This window comes from Eulemur rufifrons, chromosome 19 (genome assembly GCF_041146395.1).
Source record: "Eulemur rufifrons isolate Redbay chromosome 19, OSU_ERuf_1, whole genome shotgun sequence".
NCBI lineage: Eukaryota > Metazoa > Chordata > Mammalia > Primates > Lemuridae > Eulemur > Eulemur rufifrons.
Genome location: NC_091001.1, coordinates 65,138,510 through 65,154,654, shown reverse-complemented (window position 1 = coordinate 65,154,654; position 16,145 = coordinate 65,138,510). Strand labels below are relative to the sequence as shown.

Genomic DNA, 16,145 nt, shown 5'->3' with positions numbered 1-16,145 from the left:
AGAAGCAGATAACACACTCTGTACTCTTTGTTGCCCTCCAATCCACTGTCACTTAGACTTTTGTTTCATTTTCTCAGGTGGACTAAGAAGTAGGGGCAAGATGCATAGTGGAAACACTTCTTGCAAGGGGAAATAAAAAGTTAAGTCAGTCTAATCGCTTAGTCTTGATTGCTTTTTACCTGCTTGATTGTTTGAAGATAAGAATACATCCTGATCCGACCACTAATCCCAGCCATCAGTACGGTTAACTGTGTAGCTATGAACAAATGGTTCCTACATAGGACTTTTCACATCATGGCAAAGCCAGCCTTATTCTAGTTAGGAAATTAAATTTTAGTTTGAGCTTTTGGATCTTGATCTTTGCTTTCTTTTCTTTTTATAACACTGGGTAGTGGAAATAAAAATAAAATCCAGTTATTGGAGGGGAACAACAGCCATTTCACTTTTCATTTCAGCCTCTGAGCCATTAGTAGCAAACCTTAGCTAAACAGTGAAAGCATTTGTTACGCAGCAAAGGGGATCTTGTCCAGAAAACTTTTCTGCAAGGCATTAAAATTAAAAAGCTGCTCAAACGAAACCAAGCTTCACAAGTTATGATCATATTTTATCCTTCTTAAACATAACCAATAGCACAAGGAAATGCAATTCAAATTTCAAACTTTTCTTGTTCTCAAAACTCTAGTACTTCTAACTAAAATTATAGCCACAGTGTTCCTTCTCTGGCTTCTTTAATAAAATTACAATTTATTTCAGAGTTTTGCTTTCATTGTGTTGCATTACAATTGAATGTTTGCAGAACCTTCATTTGAGATGTATAAGAAACATCAACACACACTTAAAATGTTCCTTTAAAAAACATCTCTCTGGCTGAAACGATTCACGCCAGCAGAAGCTTTGAGTTGTGGATGGAACCATTCAAAATTTGAGTAAGAATTTTTAGCATTCACAGAGCTTAACAAATCAATAGATACCTCATCAACACTAAATCTAAAAATTAAAGACAAACTGAAAAGAATTGTAACTGAAAAGGGACAAGAGACGGTTCAGCATCTTTCGAGTCAAGAGAGACACCAGACTCCACCTTTCTTCTATTCCCTTGCCATGGAGGGTAGCAGGAATTAAACATTCCACTTAGAGGACTCAAGAAGGATCAACAGCTCCCCTTCAAGAGTGATCCTATTATTTTAGAAGAAAATCACCCCCAAAAAGGTGAAGATCTTTCCATGTAATTGGGTTGTGACAATTTTGAAAGACATCACAGGTGTTTCAGGAGTGCTTTAGAAATGCCATAGGGGAAAAAAGATGACAATCCTTCTCTCCCTGTTTTGAAAAGGGCATGCCTGAACAAAGACCCTCCATTGTTCACACACATAGTATTAGAAAACATGTCTTTGGAAGATGACTCTCTCACATTGGATGTGAGAGGGTTCAAGACCCAACAATCCAAAAAAGATTTGCCGCTAAATTAAACACAATATATTTTAGAAAGGAAGTTCCAGAGAAACTAGAGCAGTTAAACTACTGTGGTAAGCCTAGATTTTCCCCAAATATCAAAGACCTGGTCTATCCTGGACAAATAAAGTACTGTATTTCCAATAGCATTTCATCTTGCTGACCTTTTCATGGGTCATGGTGCTTTAATTTTAATAAAGGGGGCAAATCTATTACAACTCTGTTGTTCTTATGGACAGTAAAGTGGAAGAGATTTTTGTTCACATTTGATCTGGATCTTGATAAATATGTAGACACTGTTGACAGTCTTCCTTCCCTAGCTTTGGAATAATATAAAGTGAAGTTGAAATGTATAAGAAAAAGTAAGATGGACCAAGATAGGTTAATGGAAAGTATCTGAACAATTTGCAAAGCTCACATCAAAGGCTGTGTCCTAGATACTGAGGTTAGCGGACAGATACGAGATCAGCTAAGGGAGAGTCACTGACACATCTTACCAGTATGGAGGGTGGCGATGTCAAAGGAAGACTGGATTTTTCTATAAGATGGAAAGGTGAGAAGAAAGAATAGAAATTAGCATTTACTAAACATCAGCTTTGTGTTTGTAGCTTTACCTATTTTATTTTTTTACTATTATCATTTTTTAATTTTTTTCTCTTTTTTTCTTTTAATATTTTATTTTGCTGCTCCGTGGATTGGAGCTTTACCTATTTCATATCAGTAATAATCATAGAGGTAGATATCAGTGTTCCCATTTTACAGCAAAGAAAATGGAGGCTTAGAGAGGAGTAATAAACACTGTTAGAGGCATATCCAACGCCCATTCCTCCCTTCCTCTTCCTAAGAGAGCCCCAGCTCTAGGGGGAATACAGGTTAGTCCAAGCCAGTCAGGGCAGAATGCTCTTCTGAAAATAGCTATCGGTCCAAGGGTGGGCAGAGAAGCCCAATCAGACAGGGAAACTGACAGTGCACACCTGTGAAGAGGTTTCTGACTTCCTCTGAATACTGTAATGTATGGATATGAACCAGCCGAAGAAAGGAGTCAAAACAGAAGTTGGCGCCAACAAGGAGCCTCGCACAGCAGAAAGATGCTATGAACCTGAACTAACCGACCCCGAAGCCTGCCCTACCTCTGAATTTGTTGTGAGATAATAAATTTCCTGATGATTCCAGCAAGCTTGAGGGCAGTTTCTAAAAGCATCTTAACTGATAACAAGAATTTAACTTCCCCAAGGTCACCTGTAGTTAAGTGGCAGAGCAAGTATTTGAACCAACATCATTCCGGCTCGAAACTGAGCTTTTTCCACTAAACCACATGTGGCATAAACTTTGATAAATGTTTCTCCTCATGATATGATCATGCGATGTTAGAGCCAGAAAGGATCTCGCCTCGCCGCACATAAAAGCCATTTACCTCATAGAAAAATTTGAAGTAGTGGCTTCACTTGCAAACACAAAGAAGAAACACATCTTTACCCAAAATTTCCAGAGTTCTGCAGAACTTCTCACTTCACGTGCATTTAATTTTTAGTGGAATATGGATTCATATGCTTTTAATAAATGAATCAAACTTTTGAAAAGTATTCCAAGTTATTACTAATTTTCTTAGGTGCGGTAATGGTATTGTGGTTTTATAGGAGTATGCCCTTATACTCAGGAGATGCATGTCGGAATTTACTTTCACTTGCTACAGAAAAAGTATACATACAGGAAAGAGGGAGGGAGAGAGTCATAAAACAAATACAGCTAAAGGTTAATAATTACTCAATCTAAGCAGAGGGAATATGGGTCTTTGTCAAATTATTCTTCCAGGTTTTCTACATATTTGAAAAGTTCTACAATAGAAAGCTTTGGTGTGGGAGATAGGGCAGGAGACAGCATTGTGGAGAGTGGTGTGGTTGCACATTACAACAACCTGGGGACTTTTAACATACTGAAGCCAGGGCCTCACCCTGGGTTGTGGCCTGGGCACATGTACTGCTGGTGTGGTAGAAAGAGCTTGAGCTTCCAAATCACAACTCATTAACACCCTGAGAGTCCCAACCCCAGAAAGATAACTCTGATAAAGTTTCTAGACTGTTTTTATTCATGAAAAATTGCCAACATTTTTGGCAATTATTGGAATTAACATAGGCATTAATTCCAACAATAAAGAAATTTCCCTGAAGCATACACTGGATAACATAAAGAATACTCAACTAATATTAAACCATCACTTAACAAACATATACTAAGCTGTCTGTGCTGTGCTCAAGACCATGGCGGTAATAAGAATGGAATAGACTTAGTTTTTCCCTAAACAAATCTATTCAGAGAGTCTATGGCCCATTCTACCAAAATTTAATTTACAAAAATGAAAAAATTAAAAAGGAACAATATTTAAGGAGAAGCATTAAGCCATTTATCTCTTAAAAAAGAAGGGGCGGGGGGAAAGCCTTAACAAAACTCATGCTCTTTACTCCTTGCCAAAGATGAGTCATAATCTGTTAAACTATCAGGAAAGGATTCCTTAAAGAATACCCAACTCCAATTCTCCAAATTCAAATTTGTGCAAATTACTTAAAGATACTCCAGTGAGTCTTACAAATGGAAAAAAGCTCTCTAAGGTCCTGTATCTACATTTCAGCTGGCACAAGGGCCTCCTCAGTTCTATTTTTCTTTCTTACTTGAAATGTAGGTGTCTGGGGTATGGGATACAGGTGAATAAAGAGTAGATAAAATAAAGAAATAAAAAATAAATGATAAACTTTAAAAATATAATTCTTATAATAGGGATTTTATCTTGAAAATATACCTTACAAACTAGGTAGCTTTCTTAGAAGTTTTATTGATATTCAATAAGTGCATGTATTTAAAAAGTACAATTTGATAAGCTTTGACGTAAGTACACACCCTTGAAATCATCACAGCAGTCAAGATAATTAACATAACTACCCTAGGTGGCCTTTTGAATCAAATAGATTGAGTGGTGATGGTTCTAAAGAAATAGAGTTTTCAGGGAAAGAAGCACTTCATAGAGATTGTTATTAAAAAAAAAAAAAAAAAGGACATTTCCATACAACTATCCAAATACTTTCATTAACAGACAAAATAAACATGAAGCTTTGGATTTTTTCACCCTAATTTAAATCTAAGAGACAAGCATACATTGTATTATCCTATCTCAGACTTAGGTCCAAATAAACAAATATTTTAATACCTGTATTCTAAAAACAAAGAGATTCTTAATATTTCCAAATATCCAAGAAACAAAAACAAAAGTCATAGTCACACAGCATTATATTTGAGAATTTAAACACACACATCAGGAATTTCAGTTAATTCCAAAGCAAAACCACTTAGAAAGATTATATCTACATACTTTAGCAACATGTGCAGACTTCCTAAATTTGTCATATTAGGCCCGGAGTATACTCATCTTGTAGGCAGGGCTGCCTGAGGCAAAAGTGAGGAAGAAAGTGTCTTTAATAACTGTCAAAAGCCTCCAACTCCACTTCTTTCCTCCCCTTCCAGTGCTTCTTCCATTTTTTCAGGGAGCTCCCCTCATCCGCAGGACCCTCACTGATACAACAGGCTTCCCAAAGCTACTGAACAATCTTTATTCTCAAGAACCTAAAAGTATCCATGCTGGCCCATATATTCTATTCTCAGGTGCAGTTTTTGCTTCCCAAGGGGACAGCTAGTGACCGGAATAAACACTAGATGTGTGCTCCATTCCTTTTCCTCCCCTTCCTTGCTGAGCCACGACAGAAGCCACAGTGAAGGCTATTATACCCTTAGGCGTCCAGGGCACAAAGAAGGCCTGCTAATCAACTTTGCCCAGACTTAAAAGGAAGGATGGATTCCCAGAAAGACCACCCAGAACTTCTAGACAACAAGTCCACTTAACTTGGACTAGGCTTACTGTGGTAGCCTCCATTAGTCTTCCCATTAAGCTAATTCACATATTGCCTAATACAAGAGATTTAATTTTCACGTGGAGATCTTTTGTCACCAACTGGACCGTGAATACCATCATAGGCAGATGCCATGCCTTGTTACTAGTCTCTGATACCCCTAAGCACTTGGGACATGTATTAAATATTTATGAATAAAATAATTAATGAAAGTCCTTACGTTATATTATAGTGCATTAATATTATTTGTACTGCATAAACACTTAGATATATTTGAGATGGAAATGAACACTAAGGGCTTTATTTGTTTAGGAAATTATATGGTACAATCATAGAGACAAAAAATTAAGTTCTTCATGTACACTAGACAAAGCAAACTTTTAAGATTTTCTTTTAATTGTGCAATAGAGCAGAGATGAGTACATTTCCATTGTACAATTTTCAGCGTTACCCATTTTTTTCAGGATCTGTCACCCAAAACACAAAGGAACAGGAGAAAACAACTTAAAAAGTATAAAGAAAACCTAGGAGAAATTTCAGACCATGTCCACTAGAAGGTCTTCCAGGGTTCAAAAATGAGTACGATTCATGATTTCTGTTGGAAATACCAACAACATTATTGTTTTTGAATATTTCAATCAAAATCAAATAAAAGTTGTCTACTCAAAGCAGAATTTTGTTTTAGGATTTAGAATTCCTTTTATACCAAGTCAAAAGGATAAAATCCATATAAAGAACTCTTATTTTTTTCAGGCCATGATATGCACAATGTTTAATTATGACTACTCCAAATAGTAGATAACAAGCTCTATACACCCTAAAATAGTTTGGAATATAATTTGCACAAAGGCAGGAATATCTCTCTTCTTCACAGCTATATCATATATGCCTAATAAGAGTCGCTGGCCCATAGTAAGTACTCAATAAATACCTGTTGAGTCACCTCAATGAGTAAAGGAATGGAAGCCAAAAATAGGATACAGGTGTACAAAAAAAAAAAAATCAAACTTCTTCTATGTGGCATAGATTTTATAAAGTCTAATTTCTAGAAAGTCTCTAATTTAATCAACTCCAAAATACAGTGTATCTAATTTTATATTTGGATTGTTTAAATAAAAAGTAACAATGGGCCGGGCGTGGTGGCTCACGCCTGTAATCCTAGCACTCTGGGAGGCCGAGGCGGGTGGATTGCTCAAGGTCAGGAGTTCGAGACCAGCCTGAGCGAGACCCCGTCTCTACTAAAAAAATGGAAAGACATTATATGGACAACTAAAAATCTATATAGAAAAAATTAGCCGGGCATGGTGGCGCATGCCTGTAGTCCCAGCTACTCGGGAGGCTGAGGCAGTAGGATCGCTTAAGCCGAGGAGTCTGAGGCTGCTGTGAGCTAAGCTGACGCCACGGCACTCACTCTAGCCTGGGCAACAAAGTGAGACTCTGTCTCAACAAAAAAAAAAAAAAAAAAAAAGTAACAATGGATTGTTTTCTAAATCAAAAAGAGGATTCATTTTGTTTAATCAAATTTAAAGGTTTTCTCCTATTGGTGTCTGAATAACGTCAGGTATTTTGAAAAACTATTAAACATTTTCTCCAGATCAATGGATTTTGGTACTTAGGAAAACTTTTTGTTCACAAGATTTTTATGTAAATCTTTTATTTTTAAAAATACATATTTATTTGCATACTCTTTGTTTTTTCTGGGTAAAGAGCACTCTCAAAATCATAACAAGAGTTAACGCAAAGGGATACATTTTGTTTGAGTTGAAGCCATGGCAGACAATAAAGCTGATGGTTACTTCACTAGGAACCATTCATCATTCTGACCCAGAAAACCTCACAGTGGACATGGTCCGATGTTCCACTAGTTTGAAGGCATTAAAAACGAAACAAAACAAGGGAGCTGCTCATCCTATCTAATGTGATGCTCTTAGGTGAGCCACTCCCCACGTGTTCAGGTGGCAAGTGGTCATCCCAAAAGTTCCCAAAGCTCTCCAGAGCACCAGGCATGGAGAAAAACAAAGTTTGTGTGTCTGAGACGTTTCAAGGTAACACGGACAGAAAAAATTCCGTGGGTCTCCTCACATAAAACAGATTAACAGAAAATCAGTAAATAATAAACATGCTACGGTTTTCCATTGTCACCACCTCACATAAGCTAAAACTTGGTCTCAGGTTATGAAGTGGCCCCTTAAGTTTTGTGTAGATAAGATACAGAGCTCATCTTTTGAGATAAGGCAAAGCAAATTCTCTCCATAGAAAGTCTTTCCATCAGTTTCATAAAGCAGACCGAAATAAATGAAAACCCTTATTCCATACTTTATACAGAGGCAAACACAAAGGGAGCTAAAAAACAAAATAAACAAACAAACAAAAAACCCTGCTATGATCAAGGAAAAAGAATTCCAGTGATTCCTGGAAAGGAGACAGGACAAAATAAGAAAGACGCTGCATTAAAAGAAAAGATAAACTCATGGGGAAATATTAAGAAAATTGAAAAACAATTTTATAACAAAAAGAAGATGGTTGTCAAAAATAGATATAATTTAAATTAAAGGTGGACTACTTTGGTCATTTTATTTAATATATTAAAAGTAAACAATACTAAAGAGTTATACATACCACCACATAAAATGTTATAAACATTAATGGGGACTTTAAATTCAAAATCCAAAAAGAAATCAGATTGTTCTAAGTTTCTGTGGGTTGGCTCTTGAACAGTACGGACAAAAGGACAATATATTTTTAAAAGTTGCTTTCTGCTTGGAAACCTCATATTTGAGAATTACTATTTATTATTGCTAATATCAGTTAGAATAAATATTTTTTACATGCCTTATTTGTTTTAACAGTTCTTATTCTGAGTACACTAGAATTTCATTTCCACTTAGAAAAGTGACATCATGAGTTTGTGACAATTCTGCTATTAATCAGAGAGAATTAAAACTGAAATCAAAGAAATTTACAGAATGTGATAACTCTAAGGTTTTGACTTTTAAATTTTAAAAACTCCTAACTCATTTTTAGGGACAAGGGGGGAAATAAAGTAGTTTCTTAAAATGCAGCCTTTCCACACAAGCCTTTACTCACCTTCTTACATAAAAAATTAACTAGAATAAACTAAAGCCTCTAAGCCACTATATTCCGAAATATGTATATTTCACTGCCTTCAAGGTACAAAATAAATGAGTATAAAGAGGGGGCCTTTAGTCAACCTTTTTGAAATTCAGAAGTAGATAATATGATTATTTTTTCTCTTTGAATATGCTTCTAATGGAATCTGATAAGTCTGAACATTTTTTCCTGCAATGCAAGTACAAGTTTTACAAACTTTAACTTAATAAAATGTATTCTCTCTCAGATATCTAAAGTTTGTTCTTAAAATATCAACATCTGCTACAACTCAGGAAAATTCAGCATTAACATTTAAACGTGGCCGGGCGCGGTGGCTCACGCCTGTAATCCTAGCACTCTGGGAGGCCGAGGCGGGTGGATCACTCGAGGTCAGGAGTTCGAGACCAGCCTGAGCAAGAGCGAGACCCCATCTCTACTAAAAATAGAAAGAAATTATATGGACAACTAAAATATATATATACAAAAAATTAGCTGGGCATGGTGGCGCATGCCTGTAGTCCCAGCTACTTGGGAGGCTGAGGCAGTAGGATCGCTTAAGCCCAGGAGTTTGAGGTTGCTGTGAGCTAGACTGATGCCACGGCACTCACTCTAGCCCGGGCAACAAAGCGAGACTCTGTCTCAAAAAAAAAAAAAAAAAAAAAAACATTTAAACGCCCATTCAATTAAAGTTCCTTGCTCCTTTAAAAGTTATCTTATACATTTTTGTGAACATACCAATAAGAAGTCTCTTCAAATGTAAAATTAAAAGGAAAAATGCCCTTAAGATAAAAAATCTGAAAGGTCATAATTTTAAAATAATGATGAACAAACATTCATTTCTGAATGCCAATGTTTACTTTGTATTTGCTTGCATTTTGTCCTTCTCAAATGCTTTTAAAAAGTTATTACATCTGACTCCACAACTTCCTCTGTGAGTGAGCACAGGGTAACTGCCTTCACTTATGGAGAGTGGTGGTGAAGGGTAAAACTCAAGGTCACGTGCCAATCTGTAGCATCACTCAGTGTAAAACTCCATGGACTTTAATTCCGAGTTTATGTCATTATATAATGCACATATTATTTTCCTCTCTTTTTGATGACTGACAAGAGTTTATGGGTAGTTATCCATTTTCCTAATGTCAGAAGACAAGGTAGATATCACACGCCTCAAAGTTTATTTCTACTCCTTGCTCTTCTTTACAAATAATTCTTTACAACAAACATTGCTGTTTTAAAAGTTGGAGATATTGTATATGTCTATAAAATACTAACAAATACCCAAATGTCTTCACAAAAAAGGTTAAGAGATGTGAGCTACGGAATAAATGTCATGCTAAAATGTGTCAAGTGAAAAATAAAAGACCTTCTTCCATCTTGCAGACCAACACTTAAGTGTAGTTTCCAAGTGCCTATACATTATTACTTTTAAAAGTCTCTATTATGTGCCAGTCATGAGTCTGAAAAAATAAAAAAATAAAATAAAATAAAAGTCTCACTTTAGATTAGCTGCTTTAAAAGTATGTGAACAAAAAAAGGGTCAAGTTTTCAGAATTAATTGTTTTAGCGAACAAGAATGTAATATATTCAACAAAACTGGGTAACTGATGATTTGCTTCAATGAAGGACTATGTACACAAAATTTCCCACAGTGTAATAGATATTTCATATACATATTTGAAAAGTTTTAACAATATTATGGAACACTGTAACTCTTTTGAGTAGATTAGTATTCAGATTTTGTTACTAAGGATTGCTCACGAAAGATAATTTTGGCAGTTGATCACTTCAGAGGCACAGTAATTAAACTGGAGTTTACTGACAAGTACAATAGAATGAGTCTATAAATGAAGCAGGTGGTAGGGCCCATCAATTTTGTTTATTTTTTTAAAAAAAATTCTCCAATTGTGTAACACCTATTAAGTGTGTGGTTAAATGTTTTATTTACTAATTACATATAATTCCTTTATGATTCCTATCACATTATTTAGTGCAGCTATTTCAATAGCTAATTATTTATTAAGACTGCTCAAGAGGAAGAGCTTCACTCTCAAATGGAAAGAGAAATAAGGCTTTGATCCCTAAGGAAATCATACCATTTTATTTTCATAGTGTTAGGTTGATAAATTCTCTTTATTATTATTAATTCTGAAGCAGATAGTAATATCATATTAACATTTGGGACATTCCAAATTTAATTTGTATAATTCATATTGATTAATGACAACATCCAACTTGATGACAAAAAGTCAGAGTCAGAAAGTTGTAATGATTAAAAAATGGATATGTCAGATATCAAAATAAGATATTAGGCCGGGCGTGGTGGCTCACGCCTGTAATCCTAGCACTCTGGGAGGCCGAGGTGGGCGGATCGTTTGAGCTCAGGAGTTCGAGACCAGCCTGAGCAAGAGCGAGACCCCCATCTCTACTAAAAATAGAAAGAAATTATATAGACAGCTAAAAATATATATAGAAAAAATTAGCCGGGCATGGTGGCACATGCCTGTAGTCCCAGCTACTTGGGAGGCTGAGACAAGAGGATCCCTTCAGCTCAGGAGTTTGAGGTTGCTGTGAGCTAGGCTGACGCCATGGCACTCACTCTAGCCTGGGCAACAGAGTGAGACTCTGTCTCAAAAAAAAAAAGAACAGTTAAAAAAAAAAAAAAAAGATATTAGACAACTACTTTTCAGCCTGTTTTCTAGTTAATCTTCAAAATGAAAAATCATTTCATAGTAAAAGGTAAATTATACTGTAATTCCCCTCAGTTATTCTCTATTTGCAAAAATAATAAGAGAGAAAGTGAAAATTCAATTCAACAATACAAATAATAGTACTCTCCACAATATCACTTATAATGTTCATTCAACTACACAGAAACAACTTGAGAATAACATTACTTAATTAATTCCACAAGCATTCATTAATCTTCTTTATGTACCAGGTACTCTGCTAGGCACTGGAGATTAAATTATGAATGAAATACTATTCTTACCCTCAAAGAGCTTTCTGTTTAATAGGGGAGAAAACTACAAACAGCAAATGTGTGTTATGTGTTATACTTGCAATAAAAGTATATACATTCTATTATGCAAGTTTAAATGAAAGAGGGGTCAACTCAACTCAGTAACTAAATTTCTTAAAGGCTCATATAAACTCTAGTTTGAAAGTGTAAACCCCATAAAACATCAGGCAAATATGGATAAAAATTCTCCTTATTTTATTGATAGCAATGATTCTTTACAAACCTACTTCTAAAAATACAGTCACCTATATTTCAAGATATATAAGGAACCTATCAGAGTTAAACTTGAAAAGATGTACCAAACACTAGTAAAGATCTTTGCATATATTAACTCATTCTGTCCTCATAATAACCCTATGAATTAGGTGCAACTATTATTTCCATTTTACAGATGAGGAATCTGAGGCTAACTTGACCAGTCACAAAGACAACAAGAGGAAAAGCTGGGACTTGAACCTATAGAAAGAATCTGGTTCCAGGGGCCCCACTCTTGACCACTATACTAGACACCCTCTATGAGACTGGCAGTGATGATGGGGCAGTTAACAAGGAGCGCTCTGTGACAAGTACACTCATTCATCCTTACATCCCTTGAGAAGTTGTCCTCCCCATTTACAGGCAAAACCCCATATAGGCAGGTGAGAAACTCGCCCAAGGTCACACAGCCAGTGAGGGAAGGTGGTAAGAGTCAAACTCAGGCAGCATGGCTCCCCTGTGCAATGAGGCCTTTCAGTGATTCAGTCTTACACTCAAGAAAAGGGTCACGTGATAAAATTTATTAAACAATTTAAAAAGGCTTTGTATAAGTCTTCCTGAAACACTTTGAAAGGTTTTGGGACTTATGACAAGCATTTCTTTAAGACAACATTTACATTTAAGTCACTTTTCAACTTTACTACTTTGGGCTAATCATAAACACATTTCTGCTCTTTAAAAAGAAATCTTTCTGTAGCAACTTGGCAGATTTCAGCACAGGAACAGTCTATTCTTTAAAATTAAATTTAGTAACAACTTATTCTGGTTAGTCTGAAAAAGAAGGAGAGAATGAACTACTAAGAGGCCTTTCCTGTACTTTAATATTTCAAAACATGTTTGCTTTGGCCTAATTTGAATCTTGTGGACAACTAGCCCAGAACTTGATTCAAAAAGAGTAATAACATCTTAAAACAGCTGAATTCTAAAAAGCAACCTCGGAAGCCAATTCAGAGCAACTATTTCTCCTAATTTTTACTTTTATCTCAAACTAAATACTAAAGATGCATAAGGCAACATTCTCATAAAGCATATATGGGCAAGTATTTGCACTTTTGAAGTACTGACAACCAAAACACCAAATTAAAATTTTACAACATTCTGTAAATGACATTGTTTAAAGAGCAATCAAGTACACAAAAGATGGATCTCGAAAGAAAAATAAGCCATATTTCTCTGGTATCCTTAACATACTCCACTGTGTGTAGTGACTGAGAAATAAAAAATTCTGTGTTGTAATGTCTCCCTAGAACAGAGGTGAGCGAAAGATGAAGTGTCAAACAGGATTTCCATCTTACCTTGCTTTCCTCCAACAGGTTCAAAGACTTCATAACCTTTAATCCTGAATTGTTATTTTTTTCAAAAGGGAACCCATAAAACTATCTTAAAATGAAAATACTAAGCGATGCCTCTAGGCAACCTGTCTTCCGTTGCTCTATCACCATGCATTCAAATTAAAGATACCTTTTGCTTTGCCTTTATTGAATAAAAGTTTAACTTTGATTTAGAGGAAAATGCACCCATCAGCCGTTTTACACTTTTTGCAGGTCATAGAGCCCATCAGATCACAATGCCGACTATTACCACTCACTTAGCATCCTAAAGACGGAAAGCATGCCATTACCAATTATTTTATAAGCTTTATAATGCCCCGCTGGTGGAAGTCTGGCAATACCTAGAAATACAGCAAAGCTGGTGAATAAGGAGTCGAGGGGCGGGGGAAGAGGGAGCGAGGGAGGGAGGGAGTCGCCACCTCAAATCCACGCCGGACCAGGAACCTCCAGCCCACAACCTGATCCCTGCCCGCCCCAAAAGTGGACCGGCCACCACATTTTCCCAGATTCCCCCCAAAACCCAACACGGTACTCACCCCTCTGCGAAGAAGTCGGCACCTGGTCCAGCTCCGAGACGGGTCGGGGTGGCAGCGAGGGAGGGGACGTCTGGGCTGTGGGCGGGGGGTGTCTGGTGCGTCACTCGCGTGCAGGACGGTGAGTTCGAGGGGTGGGAGCGGAGAGAAGCAGGGAAACCAAGTCACGGCCGACAAGGGAGGGGGAGAAACGGAGGAGGTGGGAGGGTGGAGCGCCTCCTCTCTAAAATAAACCCACCGGACCCTATGAGCCCTTGCCCCAGGGAGGGAAAATAAAATCAGGGGAAATAACAGACAATCAAATAAATCTCTAAAACGACGAGGAGCGAGGAACAGACTTTAATTTAAAGGAAGGGAATTGAGCGAGGGCTGTAGGGGAGACAGAGAGAAGTGGCTCTGGGTCTATCCCATGCCTTTGCAGTCCCCAAGCAGAGGAGGAGGCTGGCTGAGGGGAAGTTGCAGCGGCTCCCGAGGAGGAGGAGAAGGAGGAGGAGGAGGATGTTACACCGTAACAAGTACAGACAGACAGCCATGGATCAGAGGGGCGCTGCGAGCAGGGCGGCCGCGGCGGGGCGAGCGGCGGCGGGCAGCAGCACCGCCTGCTCGGCTCGCTCAAGACATTTAATTGGATTGATGGGTTGTGCAGTGACTCACAGACTTTACAGAGTCGTACAGCAGTCCCCGCCCAGCTGGACAGGGGAGAAGCGGCGGGGACGGGCGGGGTAAGGGGGCCGAGGGAGAGCCGAGAGGGGAGGCGGTGACGGGAGGGCGAGGCGCCGAGGGGGCGGGAGCGCAGCGGAACACCCAATGGCGAGGCCCGCTGTTCCGACGGGCGTGGGCATCGGCCAATGGTGGCCCGGCTCGATAGGCGGCTGGCTTCCCCCCTGGCCCAATGAGTCTTCTAAGGACACTGCCGCGAACGGGGCGGGGGGAAGTGGAGTGGGGGGGGTGGGGAGAGGTGGGTGGACGTTGAAGTTGGGGGGTGGAGGGAAAGACGAGGCGCCGGAGACCAGCGGAGTCTCTCTGCCCTCCTCGCTCCAGAAGTGCGCCTTCTGCCAATCGGAGCGCAGAGTGGAGGTGATGGACGCAGGCGTGTGACCAATGAGGAGGAGAAGGCTGCCGCAGCCAGCCCGAGGGGCAGGAGCGGGCGGTAGCACGCCCTCCCCCTCCCTGCCGGGCCTTCCCTCCCGCCCGGCTCGGGTCAGTCACGCAAATAACAGTGTGAGGGCCGGGGCCGCGCGGGGGAGGGGGGGGCGCGAGCCGCGCTGCTGGCTGCGTGACAGCGACAGGGACTGGCTGTGCTGCCGACTCCGCGCCGGCAGGAGGAGGCGGCGGCGGAGGCTGGCTTTTTACTCAGCCTGCAGGCTGCTGCTGCTGCTGCTGCTGCTGCTCAGCCTCTGCCTGGCGCTACCGGGGAGCCCCTGCCTCCAAACCCCACTTCCGGAGGACAGGCAGGTTGGGAGAGAATCAGATCAGAACTTGGCCCCGCGTCCACGCAGTGCCTACTCTTGGAGACAGCTCCGTTTGAAATCCGGCGGAGCTGTGCTCTGGGATCTGAGAGGCTGGAAGCCAGAGAGGGGAGGCTTGGCGATGACATTTGTCCCCTTGCTTGCCTGAATTCTGGGGAAGTCAGGGTAGGGTGTGGACAGGTTGAAACAGCTCCTGAATACATACCGTTTCTTTGAGTTTCTGGAGAAGGCACTTCTTAACCTGGCATCAGCGAAGTTGTAAATGCACGTATAGACCTTAGCTTCCTCCACCCTCCCTCCCGCGCCGCTCTTTCTCCCACTTGCTCACCTTGAACCCTTAAGGCAATGCTTGGGAGCGCCCACTACTACATCTTCCCACTGCTGACTACCAGGAGTTATGGCTTTTCTCAATTTCTTGGCTACTGTCCAGTAATCATTTTACAGACCTTAACCCTTTCCACACCCTTGTACTTGGGAGTGCTGTAACTGTAATCACGAATAAACCCTAATAGGGATGTTCACTAAAGCAAATACACTGGCAAAAACCCACCCTCTTCCCCACGATGTGCATTTCTGCACGTTATTTGAGACTTAAGACAGTTGCTTCCTGTCAAGAAATCAAGGAAAGGCAAATCAGACATTGCGTCTCTATTAAAATCCACTCAGAACACTAAACATCCATTTTCCATAAACTAACGAGACCTAGGATTAATTTAGGGTCTTGAAGTGAGCAAGATCATTTTATTTTTTTCATATAGTTGAAACCTACAGTGGTCTGGAAATCAGAAGAGAGATACTAAGTGAACACAAAGGTTTACTCTAATCATATTGTGGTTCTCCTTGGTTATTGTCTTTTTGGGATACAGATCCTTCCCCTGGGCTTAGTTATGACACACAGCCTGACACCTTCTCTCTCGGACTTTAGCCCTACTCCATGATTTCTTTCTAAAGTCCTAAGTCCACTTACAAAAATAAGCTGTGCCAGAAACTTCTTGCTGCACATAGCTTGTATAGGTATGTGTTGATGCTCAATGTGTTGAAACTCCTTTGGAATTATGCAGTGCTAGAAGGCCAGTGTC

The 16,145-nt window shown here is 39.4% G+C and overlaps 1 protein-coding gene across 1 annotated transcript in view; it reads right to left on the bottom strand.

Moving 5' to 3' along the window:
• SERTAD2 (SERTA domain containing 2) overlaps positions 1–13,689 on the bottom strand; it is a 108,016-nt gene extending 94,327 nt beyond the window's left edge. Inside the window, exon 1 of the mRNA XM_069495314.1 lies at positions 13,601–13,689. The gene's annotated coding sequence lies outside the window, so the exon portion shown is untranslated. The remainder of the gene's footprint in view (positions 1–13,600) is intronic.
• Positions 13,690–16,145: the final 2,456 nt, after the last annotated feature.